The sequence below is a fragment of the Trichechus manatus genome, unplaced genomic scaffold (genome assembly GCF_000243295.1).
Source record: "Trichechus manatus latirostris isolate Lorelei unplaced genomic scaffold, TriManLat1.0 scaffold00030, whole genome shotgun sequence".
Lineage (NCBI taxonomy): Eukaryota > Metazoa > Chordata > Mammalia > Sirenia > Trichechidae > Trichechus > Trichechus manatus.
This window is the reverse complement of record NW_004443966.1, coordinates 1,309,905-1,324,554: the sequence shown is the minus strand read 5'-3', so window position 1 is coordinate 1,324,554 and position 14,650 is coordinate 1,309,905. Positions and strand designations below refer to the sequence as shown.

General features: G+C 42.2%; 1 protein-coding gene across 4 annotated transcripts in view; it reads left to right on the top strand.

Annotated features, from left to right (window-relative positions):
• The window catches only part of RAB27A (RAB27A, member RAS oncogene family), a 92,922-nt gene that overhangs the window by 17,753 nt on the left and 60,519 nt on the right, over positions 1-14,650 (top strand). For 3 of the 4 annotated variants that reach the window (XM_023729641.1, XM_023729643.1, XM_023729642.1), the window contains exon 2: positions 9,355-9,467. The gene's annotated coding sequence lies outside the window, so the exon portion shown is untranslated. Of the gene's footprint in view, positions 1-9,119; positions 9,468-14,650 lie in introns of those variants that run through there. The other variant, XM_004374590.2, reaches the window with a different exon arrangement.

The window sequence follows — 14,650 nt, the reverse complement described above, 5'->3', positions numbered from 1 at the left end:
CTGGACGCTCCGTGAAGCTGCTTTCTTGAACCCCCTGTTTGCTGGTCTCCAATAGGAGTCGAAGATGGCGGATCCATGCTGCGTTAGCTTGTAGGGGACCTTTGCATGAATCTCTCCTCGCTCTCCGTTCTCTGTCAGTTTTCTCACTCCATTTGGTGCTTGGTTGAGTTCTTTATCTCTTCATTTGATGTTTTAGGGTTTCAGGATTGTTGTTTTCTCTGTTCGACTTAGTTTTTCGGATCTTTGCTGTGGAGGGATGGCGTGGTGCTTCTGCCTAGAGCGCCATTTTGCTGGAAGTCCCCTATTTTCCCTTTTTTAAATAATACAAAAAAGATGTATGTGTCACATGAATAGCAGAAAGGCTTGACTTTGCCAGTGCCCTGTCTATGGAGAAACCCTCTTTTGGCAGGTGTGCCAGGCAGTGTGGCATCCCTCATTTGCAGGATTGTGGCTCAGAGAGGGAATGTGACTTGCTTGAGATGGCACAGCATGTTAGTGACAGAGCTAACTAGCATTTGGGACTTGTGACTCCAGTCCAGCGCTCTTTCCACTGCCCCACCTCACAAGTTGATTTAGGGACCATCTAATATGTACACTACACACAGGATGGTTTACAAAAAGGTGTGTGACCGCTGGTGCTTATAATCTTGTCAGTGAGGTGAGTCACTAATGGAGGGAAATAGCTGTGGTCAGGAGTTCTAAGAGAAAGTTCCCATGTGAAAGGGCATACGTCCATCTCACGTGGCACAGCCTTCCCAATAATCAGAGAGCTGTCCTCTTTGGTCGGCACGAGACTCCTGGAATGTTCTATGTTTCCTTCAACTTTTAAAAAATTGCAGAAACAATAATGTGACAGCAGAAGATATTTTTCAAAAAAGGAAACCAGAAAACAAAGCAAAAAAAGACCCTCAATCACACTACCCCAGTAAATAGATTGTTTTCACTTTTCTGAGAATCTTTGTCTGGCAAAGGTTGGGTAAATGTGTGCACATGGATGGTTATAGTTGTCATCTTAGTGTACGTTATACTCTTTAATTTTATTTTTTCCCAGGTCTTAGCTGTGTAATAGTCTACCTGTTCTTCAGCCATGCCAAGCTCGTCGCTGCTCTGCTCCTTGTTCCCCACATCTCCACATGCCAGCTCCTCCACACCATTCAGGTCTCACTCAGGTCAATTTTCATTGCCTCTGGGAACCTTTCTCGAACCTCATATCTAAAGCAGCCTCCCTTGACACAAGTCTCTCCATCCCATTGTCCTGTTTCCTTTTTTAAATTTTATTTCTTTTGTTACTGTTGTTGAGAATATACACAGCAAAGCATACATCAGTTGAACAGTTTCTATGTGTACCATCTAGTGACGCTGATTACATTCTCCCAGCTGTGGAACTGTTCTTACTCTCCTGAGTTGCTCCTCCCTCATTAACATAAATTCACTTCCCCCTAAGGTCCCTAATCTTTCTAGTTGCTGTTGTCTTTTTGGTCCTATATAGATAGTTCTTAAAATAGCATAATGCTCAAGTAGTTGCTGCTTATGGGTCAGAACTGACTCGACGGCAACGGGTTTTCATGCAGCTGCTCATATAGTTTCATGGAGCCCTGGTGGCGTAGTGATTAAGAATTCAGCTGCTAACCAAAAGGTCAGCAGTTCGAATCCACCAGCTGCTCCTTGGGGCAGTTCTACTCTGTCCTATAGGGTCACTTGCAAGTCAGAACTGACTCGACAGCAACAAGTATGCAGCTACTCATAGGGTCACTATGAGTCAGAATTGACTCCATAGCAATGGGGTTTGGGTTTTTTGGTTATACAGCTAGAGTAATCAAAACAGCCTGATACTGGTATAACAACAGACAAGTATACCAATGGAATAGAATTGAGAGTCTAGAAATAAACCCACACATCTACAGTCAGCTGATTTTTGACAAGGGTGCTAAGTCCATTTGATGAGGAAAGAAGAGTCTGTTCAATAAATAGTGCTGGGAAAATTGGATTTCCACATGTAGAAAAATGAAACGGGATCCATGCTTCACACCATACACAAAAACAAATTCAAAATGGATTATGGGCCTAAATGTGCAAATTAAAACCTTAAAATTCTTAGAAGAAAAAGCAGGGACAACACTATCAGGCCTAGCTTTTAACAATGGATTATGTAATATAATAACAAAAACACAAACAGTAAAAGACTAAATAAATGAGACCTCATAAAAATTAAAAACTTCTATTCATCAAAAGACTTTACCAAAAAAGTGAAAAGACAAGCTACTGACTGGGGGAGTATCTTTGGAAATCACATATCTGACAAGATTCTAATAACCAAAATATACATAAAACTTTGACAACAACAAAAAGACAAATAACTCAATCATATAATGGGCAAAGGACTTGAATAGACATTTAACCAAAGAGGACATTCAAATGGCCACCAAATATATGAAAAGATGCCCAGTGTCATTAGCCGCCAGAGGGATGCAAATCAAAACCACAATGTGATACCATTTCACTCCCACTAGGATGGCTAAGATAAAAAATAACAAGTGTTGACGAGAATGTAGGGAAATTGGAACCCTTATTCATTGCTGGTGGGAGCGTGAAATGGCTGGTGGGAATGCAAAATGGTACAGCCACTGTGGAAAACAGTATGGCAGTTCCCCAAAAAACTAATCATAGAAATACCATATGACCCAGCAATTCTGCTCCTAGGTATATACACCCAAAAGACTTGAAAGCAAAGACTTGTACAACAATGTTCATTGCAGCACTATTCACAATAGCCAAAAGGTGGAAACAACCTAAATGCCCATCAACAGATAAATGGATAACAAAATGTGGTACATACATACAATGGAATACTACTCAGCCAATAGGAGAAATGAAGTCTTGATACACGCTACAACATTAGAGCTGGAAGATATTATGCTGAGTGAATAAGTCAATCGTAAAAGGACAAATATTGTATGACCTCACTTATATAAAAAGACAAGAAAAGGCAAATGTATAAAGATCAAAGTTTATTAGTGGTTACCAAGGGCAGGAGGGAGGGGGCAAAGGGGGGTTAATGGTGATGGAAATATTACATTGATTAAAGGTAGGATTGCACAGCTGATTACTGTAATTGCTGTCAATAAGTTGTACACCTGTAAAAAGTTGAATTGGCAGAAGTTGAGTGGTAGATATGTTTACAATAACAACAACAACAAAAAAGAGTAGCTGCTTGAGGCTGCTTATGTACAACCACAAACCTCATGGGACTTGGTTTTTGGTTTGGAGGTTTAGGGCCATGGTTACATGGGACATCCCAGTTAATTGGCCTAGTAACATGTTTAGTGCCTCTGTTCTACCTCCTACTTCCTTGCATAGTGCCTGGAGTCTTAAAAGCTTCCAAGCGGCCATCCAAGGCTCAACAATTGGTCTCTATTCACCTGGAGCAACAGAGGAAGAAGAAGTGTCAGGAATAGGCGGAGGACATGGAATGTGTGACTAATTGTCTCCATGAACAACTGCCTCTTTTGCCATGAGACCAGAAGAATTGGATGGTGCCCAGCTACCATTAGTGAACATTTTGATTAAAGAGTCCATGGAAGAATCTTGATCAAAAAGGGGAAAATGTAGAACAGAATTTCAAATTCTCATGGACTCTAGACTTTCTGGAGCCATGGAGGGTGGATGAACCCCTGAAACTATTGCACTGAGATCATCTTTAAACATTAAACCAAAAATATCCCCTGAAGTAATCTTAAAATCGAGCAATAGTTCAGCTTAACTAGTAAAAAATTTTGGTTATTTGCATTTTTTTCTCTTCCTTTGTCAGTCTAGCTAAAGGTTTTTCAATTTTATTGATCTTTTTGAAGAACCAACTTCTGGTTTTATTGATATTATATTATGTTTCTGTTTTCAATTTTATTTCTGCTGTGATCTTTGTTATTTCTTTTCTTCTGGTAGTTTTAGGCTTGTTCTTCTCTTTCTAGTTCCTGGAGTTTTTGAGTTAGGCTGTTGGTCTGAGATCTTTCACCATGTAGGCATTTACTGCTATCAGTTTCCCTCTGAGTACTGCCTTCTTTGCATCTCATAAGTTTTGGTATATTGTGCTTTCATTTTTATTTGACTCTAGGAAAATTATGATTCGTCTTTTGTTTTCTTCCTTGACCCATGGATAGTTTAATAGTGTTTCACTGGGTGTAGTAGTCTTGGTTGAAATTTTTTTTTTCTTTTAGCACTTTAAATATATCATTCCACTGCCTCCTGACCTCCAATGTTTCTGAGGAAAAATTGGCACTTAATTTTATTGGGGATCCTTTGTATGTGACTGTTTACTTCCCTCTCACTGCTTTCAGGATTCTCTCTTTATCTTTACTTTTTGAAAGCCTAACTATATGTGTCTTGGTGTAGATCTCTTTGGGTTTATCCTGCTTGGGGCTCTTTGAGATTCTTGAATTTGTAGATTCATATCCTTTGTTAACTTGGAGAAATTTTCTGTCATTATTTTTTCACATATTCTTTCTGTCCCTTTCTCCCTCTCATCTCCTTCTGGAATACCCCTGATGCATATACTAGATTGCTTGTTGTCCCACAATTCCATTAAACTGTGCTCAGCCTTTTTGAGCCTTTGTTCTTGTTACTCTTCAGCTTCTGTAATTTTAACTAATTATTATCCTCTGATTTGATGATTCTTTCTTCTGCCTGATTAAATCTGTTGGTAAGCCCTTCTACTGTGTTTCTCGTTTCAGTTATTGTCCCTTTTACATGCAATATCTTTTTTTTTAGATCCTCATTTTGTTCCTGTATTGTTTTCCTTATTTCTTTTAGCTCTTTCTCTGTGTTTTCCCTTAGTTCCTTAATTACGTTTAATGTTGTTGTATTATAGTCTTCATTTTTTTTTCATTTTTTGGCTATCCCTAGATACACTTTCACTCCCTTTGTCACGTTCATTTAGATGGGCCATTGTGTCTCTGTTCTTTGTGTGTCTTGTGATTTGTTTTTTGGGACATTGGAATTTTCAAGGGTGTTAACTGTCTCAGTTTTCCCCACTATTTGGTGTTTTTACCCGCACTACTTTCTGCAGGAAACTCTTCAGTCTTTGCTTGCTGTTTCCTGTACCTCTCTGTGATAACTCCTTCTCCCTCCCTGGTTTAATTGGGATTCTAAAGTTTCAGATCTCATTTTTTAACTTTCAGTCTTTCCCAGTCACATCAGAGAACCTGCTGTGGTCAGTCTGTTCACCAGCAGGCACCACCACTCAAGGGAGATATTGTGTACTAATTAATCTGTCCACAAGGGGGCACAGTCCCCTATCTCTGGTTATTACTCTCTTCCCTTCTCTCTTTCTGGAATCACATTTTTAGTTGGAAAACCCACACCCAGTGAACACCCTTCAGGCTGCATATTGCCCTCTGGTTTTGCCTGAGGTTTCATTCCTAGCTCTGTGGGGACTGTTTGTATCTGAGCTGGCATTCAGTGGAAGCATAGGCAGACTTTCCTCCATTTTAGGAGGAGGAGGGGCTGGCACTCTCCAGAAGGATCTCTGAGACATCTGTCTTGTTGGTTTCAGAGCCCTAGTGACCCTGTGGTGGTTGGGGGAGCAGTCTCCACTTAGATGACCCACTTCCTGATTCCACTGTCGGGAACCTTCTATAGAAGCTTGTAGCAGTCCACCAGCCAACAGTTATGATTGGGAGAGGAGTAGACTCCAAGTGGACCCCCAGGGAGGTCTGTCTTATTGCTATCAGAGCCTGTCCCCATAGTATGTTGGCTGTGAGTGTAGCCTCCACTCAAGATGCTTGCTTCCTAGCACACAGCAGCCTCAAACAGCAGTGCTCAGCACCAACTGTAAGGGGGATCAGACAGACCCAAACTGATCCCCAGGAAGGTCTGTCCTGTTTGTTTCAGTGGCTTGAGCTATGGGATGCACAGGGAGGTAGGTAGAGTGCTGACTATGGAAGCAGAGTCCACTGCTGGGGCCTTCTGTAGCAGTTTGCAACAGCCTGGCAACCAACAATTACCAGGTCGGGGGAGAGGTGTCCTGCTCTGGTCAGATCTCCATGGAGGTTGGCCTTGTTGCTGTCAGAGTCCCCCTGGTAGATTGTTGGCTGTGAGTGCAACCTCCACTCGAGACTCCTGCTTCCTAACACACAGCAGCCTTAGTGAACAGCCCTTAGCCCCAACCAGAAGTTGGGGCAGACTAACTCTAATTGACCCCAGGGAGGTTTGTCCTGTTGATTTCAGAGGCAGAGCTATAGGTTGCACAGGGAGGAAGGTAGAGTGCTGACTATGGGAGTTGACTCCACTGCAGGGCCCTTCTGTAGCAATTCACAGCAGACTTGCAGGTGACAGTGTTGGGGTGGGGGAGGGGCTGTCACATTCCAAATAACCTCCTTTTTTTTTTTTTTTTTTTTTTTTTATTGCTGTCAGAGCCCTTCCTGTAGTATGTTGGCTGTGGGTGTAGCCTCCACTAAAGATGCTGCTTCTTAGCACACAGCAGCCTCAGTTAGCAATCCTCAGCACTGATTGAAAGGGGAGCAGACATACCAGAACTGACTCCCCAGGAGGTCTGTCCTGTTGGTTTCAGAGGCCTGAGCTATGGGCTGCACAGGGAGGCAGGTAGAGTGTTGACTATGAAAGCAGACTCCACTGTACAGGCCATTCTGTCTGTTTTTAGCTCCAGCTTTACCCTCCCCCACCTTCCTCTTTGGGGCTCTGAATCCCTGAGCCTCTTTGGCTTAGATGCATCTAAGGTTTTCCCTACTGCTAGATAAGGGGTCAGCTTTCTTCAGTGTAGCAGTCCATGAGTGGCTCAGATGGTTAAGTGCTGGACTACTAACTGCAAAAGTTGGTGGTTTGAACCCACCCAGAGTTTCTTTGGAAGAAAGGCCTGGCAATCTGCTTCCAAAAGATCCCAGCCCTGAAAACCCTGTGGAGCATTGTTCTACTCGGTTATCTCTTGTCCATCAGCTTTCTAGCTTCCAAAATTTTGTTGCTGTTGTTTCTGCTCTTGTATTTCTCTTTGTCCTTGCGAGTTTATGCCTAAAAGAAGCAAAAGTCTCTTTATTATATTAGTGAGATTTTAGGAGGTAGCAGAAATATGTGGGTTCTGTATGATATCTTTAACTGGAAATCTGAAACACATTTTAGAAAGCATTCAATCTAAAGGGGTTGTAAGAAAGGTTTTGTACTTTAAGGGAAAGATAGATAGCTCTGGAAAACACGGTTGTCTAAATTTTACTTGATATTCAAGGTGTAGTTCTAGGACTAGAAAGATCAGTATTACCTGGATATCACTTGGGCGCTGTTAGAAATGCAGAATCCTGGGTCTCACCCCAGACCTATTGAATTAGAATCTGCACTTTAACAGGATTCCCAGAAGATTCCTTTGCACACCAAAGGTTGAGAAGCACTGATAAGAAATTTTACTCAACTTCTACTGTAATTAAAAAAAAAAAAACAAAAACAATTGCCATGGAGTTGATTCTCGCTCATGGTGACCCCATGTGTTTCAGAGTAGACCTGCACTCCTTAGGGTTTGCAATGGCTGATTTTTCAGAAGTAGTTTTCCAGGACTTTCTTCCAAGGTGCCTCTGGGTGGACTTGAACCTTTAACCTGTTAGGTTAGCAGCTGAGGGCATTAATCGTTCATATCACCCAGGGGTTCCTCTATTCTAATTAGAATAGACTAAGCTAAGTCTAATGAATTTTAATCTAGGATTTTAAAATCTTGGTACACTCCCTTACTAAATTACTCTCCAAATTCTAGAGGTTGCTGTAAGATAGAAAAGAGGAATATATAAGTTTTTATAAAAATAATGTATACTTTCCCTTTTATAAACCATGCCTATACATCTGTGTGTAGATGTGAACCAAAAAATCCCGTCGTTTACGACAGAGATGTCAGACTGGCTGTGTTCTTGCTTTTTTAGATGCCCACACTTCTTGAGGCTGGTGGTGGGCTCATAAATTAGATAAGCCTCCAGTCATGCACTTTTGAGCAGCCAAAATAAAAGGGGGCTTTCCCCTAAAGGCACAGGAAAAATTGATTAATTAATGCCCAGCATCTAGCTCAATAAGCGGTTGTGGGATGATGAATCAAAGATGAGTCAGACACAATCCCTGCCTTCAAGAGATGCACAAACCAAGGAAAATAAATTGGATAGGTATCATACAGGGTGATCAGTGCAAGGCAAGAGCAGGTGGAGAAGGACATCTAACTCAGCATTGCTGCAGGAGGAGGAGCCAAAGGGCTAAGTCTTTTGTGAGCAAAGCTTGGTGGGTTTGGAGCAGCAGCTCCCACACTTTAGTGTGGGAATCAGCATCACCTGGAGAGCTCGTTAAACACAGCTGGCTACACCCTACCCTTAGAATTTCTGATCGGGAGGTGTGGGGTGGACCCAAGAAGGCACATTTCTAACACTATCCCCTAGGTGATGCTGCTGATGCTGGTTCTAGGCTATTCTGGAAACAGGCCTGGGGTTAAGACTCTTACTTACACTAAGTTATAGGGGCTTCGTTGTGGAGGTTTTAAGTAGGAGAGTGATGGTTGCCCAAGGTGGGGCCAGGTTGGAGGCCAGAAAACCAAGTAAGTGGCTACAGATGAGAAAGAACTTGAACTAGGAGGGAGAGGAGATAAGATCCCCAACTAAAACTTGGTGGTCAGTTGGAAGTGGGTAGGGAGGAAAGGGAGGGGTCGGTGAGCATTGTCAGAATTCTGGCTGGGTGTGCGGTGGGACGGTGTTACTCAAGACAGGAAGAGAAGTAGGTCTGAGGCAGTGTCAAGGAGAAGAGACAAGGAGGTAAGTTGGGTGCAGGACATGTTGCATTTGAGATGCCAGCAGGACATCTGGGTGGAGCCCCCAGTAGACAGTTTTACTTATGAGACCAGGATGGAAGTCTGGTAAGTAACCTAGCACCTTCCCTCCTGCCGCTTCCACTTGATCTCCTGAATTGTTTGGATCAGGCATTGTTATTTGTGAAGAAACAAGATTGATATAACCTTTAAGGGCCTTAAGAACATAATACTTTTCAAGATGCTTTCTCAAGAAAACAAGTGATCCACGTCTTTTTTTTGGGGGGGTGGGTGGGGGTAATTAATTGAAGTTGCAAGCTCCTAACTCTAGAAAATGGTTAATCAAGGTGGCCTCTGTATGAGAGGCCAGTCAGATTGGATCTTAGTAAGCTTGAAAGAGGAAAAATCACTTGACTGGTCAGCAAGGCCATATGACCAACAGCTGAGACTGATTAGCTGGATTGTGGGTTTTTTACAGAGATGACTGGTTTTGAGAGTTGGTGGAGTGGACTGCTTTTGAAAAGAATCTTTTGAAAAACTTTTGTAAGTAGTGGTTTTGACTTTAACATTTCTCTTGGTATTAGATGAAGAGTACCCTTCCTGGAGAGGACATGTGATTGGAATTGCCTCGTTGTTGAAGTGTTGGAGACTAAATCTCTAAAGTTTTACAAAAACAACAATTACACGCCCTATCAAGGTATGATTTTGCAAGTACTTTATTTTTCTTGTAGAGGTTTTGAGCTCTGCCTTGCCAATTTTCAGGTATTTACATTGTGCGGATTTTAACATAAAATACCACTGCCTGTATTATTATTATTTTTGACAGAAGACTTCAAGACATCAGGTAAATTTCTTGGGGTTGGTTTGAAAAGTGCTTTTCAATTACCAGAGAGTGAGTATACTGGCTGCATTCTTCCATTATTTTCTGTACTTTAATAAAGTAAAATAGGGTTTTATTCTCAAATAACATGTTTAATAAGATAGCAGAGTAAGGAATTACTGTGAGTCTTACTCATGATTTAAATATTCAGACTTTTTGGGGTTTTGTTTTTGATATTGTTGATAGTTTTAACGGAGGAAAACTTTAAGTACGTGTTTTAGTATAAGGTATATTATGTGAATTGAATTGGTCTTCAAGTTATTAATTTTGGTAGGTTTAATAAGGGTATTGTGGTTATGTAAGGAAAGACCTATATATTTTAGAGATGGATAGTGAAGTATGGAGCCCTGGTGGCACAGTGGTTAGGAGTTTGGCTGCTAACCAAAAGATCAGCAGTTCAAATCCACCAGCCGCTCCTTGGAAACCCTATGGGGCAGTTCTACTCTGTCTTAAAGGGTTGGTATGAGTCAGAATCGACTTGACGTCAATGGGTTTGGTTTTTATAGTGAAGTATGCAGGAGTGCAATATCTTGGTGATGAGTAGATGGGAGGGTTCGTTATACAATTATGTATACTTTTGGATGTGTTTGAAAAATTTTTCACAGCCACAAGTGCATGCAGTAAATATTTGTTCAGCCCACTGCCAGCTGTGCTGGATGTTGAACGTGTGAAAATGAGTAAGACTTGGTCCCTGCCCACTACCCCATTGTTCAGTCAAATGTATGGATGTATCATTGTGAGAGTGTGTGTGTTTACTTACCTCTTCCGTGGAGTAGTGGCCACGGTCGTGGTTGGGTGTCCCTGCGGCCACAGTCAAGGTGCTGGCATGCAGGCAGCCTCATACCCTTTGAGAGGCACTGGAAGGGCTCCGTTGCTCTTGCACACCCCCAAGTCTAGGCTAAGAGAGTGGCAGGACCCTTACGGCTCGTCTCATCCAACCTCCTCACGTTGTAGGTGAAGAAAGGGAGGCTTAGAAGGGCTAAGTTGTTTGGCTGATTAGGGTCAGAGCCAAGGTGTCCTGTGAGGGTCCTGACTTGCGCTCCAGGGTTCTGACCAGTACATCATTTTGTTTTCTTTGCCAGTACCTGCTTTTTACCTAGAAGTGAACCCAGAGCCTCATTATCAGAAATCACTGTGGGAAAGAGCCTTGATTTAAAAAAAAAAAAACCTGGCATTCTCTGTTAGGATTCTTGAATTATAAGTACCCCCCCACCCCCCCAAAAAAAAAGCTTTGGGGAGGAGTGTTTAGTCAGGAAGGCATCTTATCCATAGAATGTTCCAGTTGGATTTCATAAATTCCAAAGAGGTTTTCCCCATCTTAGTTGCTTTGTCTGTCTCTTACTACATTCTCCTTGTCCCTAGTTTTCAGTGACCCTGCAGCCATCAGACTACAAATAACATTTTTCATTTTTCTTGTGGCTGCTGCTCTCCATAAGCCTGGAGCTGTGGCAGAAAGGGAACACTAATGAGACCATGCTGTCAGCAAGATGGCACCATGGCAACCAGGGCCTTCGCACGTCAGCAGGTCCTGGAGCCCAGGGCACCCGCTGGTGTCTCAGCTGTCCGTCACCCCCGCCAGGCCCTGGTACCTGAGTGCTCAGAGAGGAAGTGGTCACCATTTCCCCTGTTTCTTTTTTCCCTTCTTCCTCATTTAGACAGGAATCAGGATTGAAGCCTCCGGAGATATCTGCCCATCATTTGCTATTATTCCCTTCTTCTTCCCTCCAAATTTGGTTCATTGAGAGCCAGAGCTCAGGACATAGCCTACGTGATAGCTCAGGAGTCATGCAAAGCCCATTCCAAACGAAAGCAGATTATCGTGGGAGCCATCATTATCTGCGCTGTCTCTGTAAGAGGGTGCATTCCTGCTTTCCTCTGTGCTCCTGGTTGCGGCTGCACGGCTGGGGCCCTGCCCTCTCCACAGAGCTGAGGTTCTGTGGTGGAGCTGGGTTCAGTGGGGAGGGTGGGGTGGCAATGATGGATCAGATGGTGGGGTTTTAGAGCTGGAGGCAGGAGCTTTGCTCAAACACGGATATAAGTCATCCTCCCGACAGCTGAGAGCATTGATTTTTCTTCGGTTTGGTTTTTCCTTTTCCTTCCTGGTTCGTACGTTACAGGCTTCTCTTCCCCCATGGAATCTTAGTAGCGATCTTTTGGCTCTGAGTGCCAGGTTCGCCACCTAGCAAACGGTGAATGGATCCCTGTTTTCACAAGAAGACAGCTCAGGCTTCCAAGCTCACACTTGGGTGTCCTGGTACCTGACGAGCCTGTGGACTGTGGCAGTCTGAAAACTCTCCTTCCTGGGTCTCTCTTGAGTCTCCGTGCTGCCCCTTCCGTTTTGGCTCTCTTCTCACTTTGAAAGGCCATCTCGCCTCTCTCATGGCCTCCAAAAATAAAACTGTGTTAATGACTCTAAAAATCCCTATTGTTAACTCTTATTTTTCTTTTGAGCCCCCGTTCTGTTTACCAAATACCAATTAAACCCCTGGATGTCCCTCAGATACCTTTAACTGGTCGTGTCCCATACGGTGTAACATAGTAGTCGAGAGTGTGCGGGTTTAAGTCTTGGCTCTGCTATTTGCTGGCTGTGTGACCTTTCTGTGCATCAGCTGGCATCCATAAATGAGGGACTTCATAGAGTTGTTGTGAGGACTAAATGAGTTAGTATTTTAAAAGGCTTAGAAAAGGTTTCAGTAAATGTTAGTTATAAATAATATGACAATAGATAATATTAATTGACAATAATAATCTTCTCAAACCATGTTTTCCTCTCTCAGTTAATGATAATACTAAAACTTTTGGTTATCTGTGACTTCTATACCAGTCAGATAAGAAGTTTTATGGAGTCCTACCTCCTAGATGTATCATCAGTTAATCCCTTCCTTTTCATCCCCACTGTCGCTGGCTTAATTCACACCCTTACCATCTCTCCCCATAGCATCCTGATGCTTTGTATATTCCCAGTCTTTATGTGGCTGCTGGATGGGCACTAACCACACTTGGAGCCTTGCTCCAATGGCCCGTCTCCTCCATCGATCGCATGGTAAGCTCTGTGAGGGCAGTTGTGTGTCTGTCTTATTTGTGTTGCCGTCAGCTTGCACAACGTTTGGCACATGGTGGGTAATCATTAACTATTGAATGAATGAACAAAATAAACATTAACTGATCCCCCCATTAGGACAGAACCTGCCCTGGAGGTATGAGTCCCTTGATGGAGCCTGGCACAAATCAGATTTGTTCATTCTGCTTTAAAAGAAAGGAAATACCTACTGTCTTAGTTATCTAGTACTGCTATAATAGAAATACCACAAATGGATGGTTTTAAGGAAGAGAAGTTTATTTCCTCACAGTCAAAGTAGGCTAAAAGTCTAAATTCAGGGCATCAGATCCAGGGGAAGGCTTTTTCTCTGTGTCGGCCTTCTTCTCTTCAGTGTTCCCCTGGACTAGGAGCTTCTCCATGCAGGGACCCCAGTCCAAAGGACGTGCTCTGCTCCCGGCACTGCTTTCTTGATGGTATGAGGTCCCCCTGTCTCACTGCTCACTTCTGTCTTTTGTATCTCAAGAGATTGTCTCAGGACACAATCCAGTCTTGTAGATCAGGTCCTGCCTTACTAACACAACAGCCACCCATCCTCCCTCATTAACATCATACAGGCAGGTTTACAACATACAGGAAAACACACAGTACCAGGAATCATGGCCCAGCCAAACTGATACACACATTTTTGGGGGGACATAATTCAATCCATGACACCTACATTCCTCCCTCTCTCCCTAGACTGATTGTACAGCTCAGATCATTGTTGTGGTTCATCTGGTTTGGGTTCTGAACCAAGGTTCTGAGGCATGGAGTAGCTCCCCCGACTGATAGGGTTGAAGTACAGAACGTCCATAAACATCACCCTCTGTCTCTGTAAAATGCTTGTCATTTTTGAAACCCATTACCTCCAATTGCTAGGTGTTAAAATGGAGACACTTTAGCCCTGGTACTTAAAGTAAAAAATAAAAGTGTAAAGAAAATTCAAAAGATAGGTAATGACTCTTTGATGTTTCCCTGGGAGGGGGAGGTGGAAACACTATTTCAGTTGGAAAATTTTCAATTATAATTACTTCTGTTTCTAAATAATTGCATCTCAAGTAACTTTTTTTTTTTTTTTTATGCCAAGACAAGGGCAACCTTATGTAAATGTAATGTGGAACATTTGGAGATTGGTTTTGGGAAAGATCACCTCAAGTACCTGGCACTTATTAGGTGTTTTCACTTCTCGTTCATTCAAATATTGATTTATGGCCTGAGAGCTCCCACTAAGGAGGAAACAGAATAACTTTGAAAGAGAAACCTTGGGTAGAGTGTATAAATCAAAAGCAGAAGTCAGCGAGGTCAGAGAAGAAACTAGAAGAAAGGAAAGATACAGATCAAAGACAGAATAAATGTGAAAGCTAGTAAATTAACAGATTAAAGGAGAAAAGTCATATAATCTCCTCAATAGATGCAGAAACAAAATTTGATAAAATTGATACCTACTTATGATAATCGTTCTTGACAAACGAAGAGTTGATGGAGAAGTTCTTTAACTTGATAAAACTGTCTACCAAAAAACCTACAGCAGATGTTATTCTTATTAGTGAAACATTAGAATGAAGACTAGATGGCCTGTACCATGCCTGTTCAATAGTTTGTTTGCTTTTTTTAAATTGTGATTTAGGTAAAAGTTTACAGAGCAAATTAGTTTCTCATTAAACAGTTAATTTTTTTTTCTAGTCAATATTTTTGGAGGTTCTAACTACCACAGTAAGACAGGAAATATAGATATAATGATTAGAAAGGAAGACCTGGTGGAGCAGTGGTTAAGTGCTCAACTGCTAACCAAAAGGTCGGCAGTTTGGACGCACATGGAACATTCTCCAGAATAGACCACATATTAGGCCATAAAGTAAGCCTTAACAAAATCCAAAACATTGGAATATTACAAAGCATCTTTTCTGACCATAAAGCCATA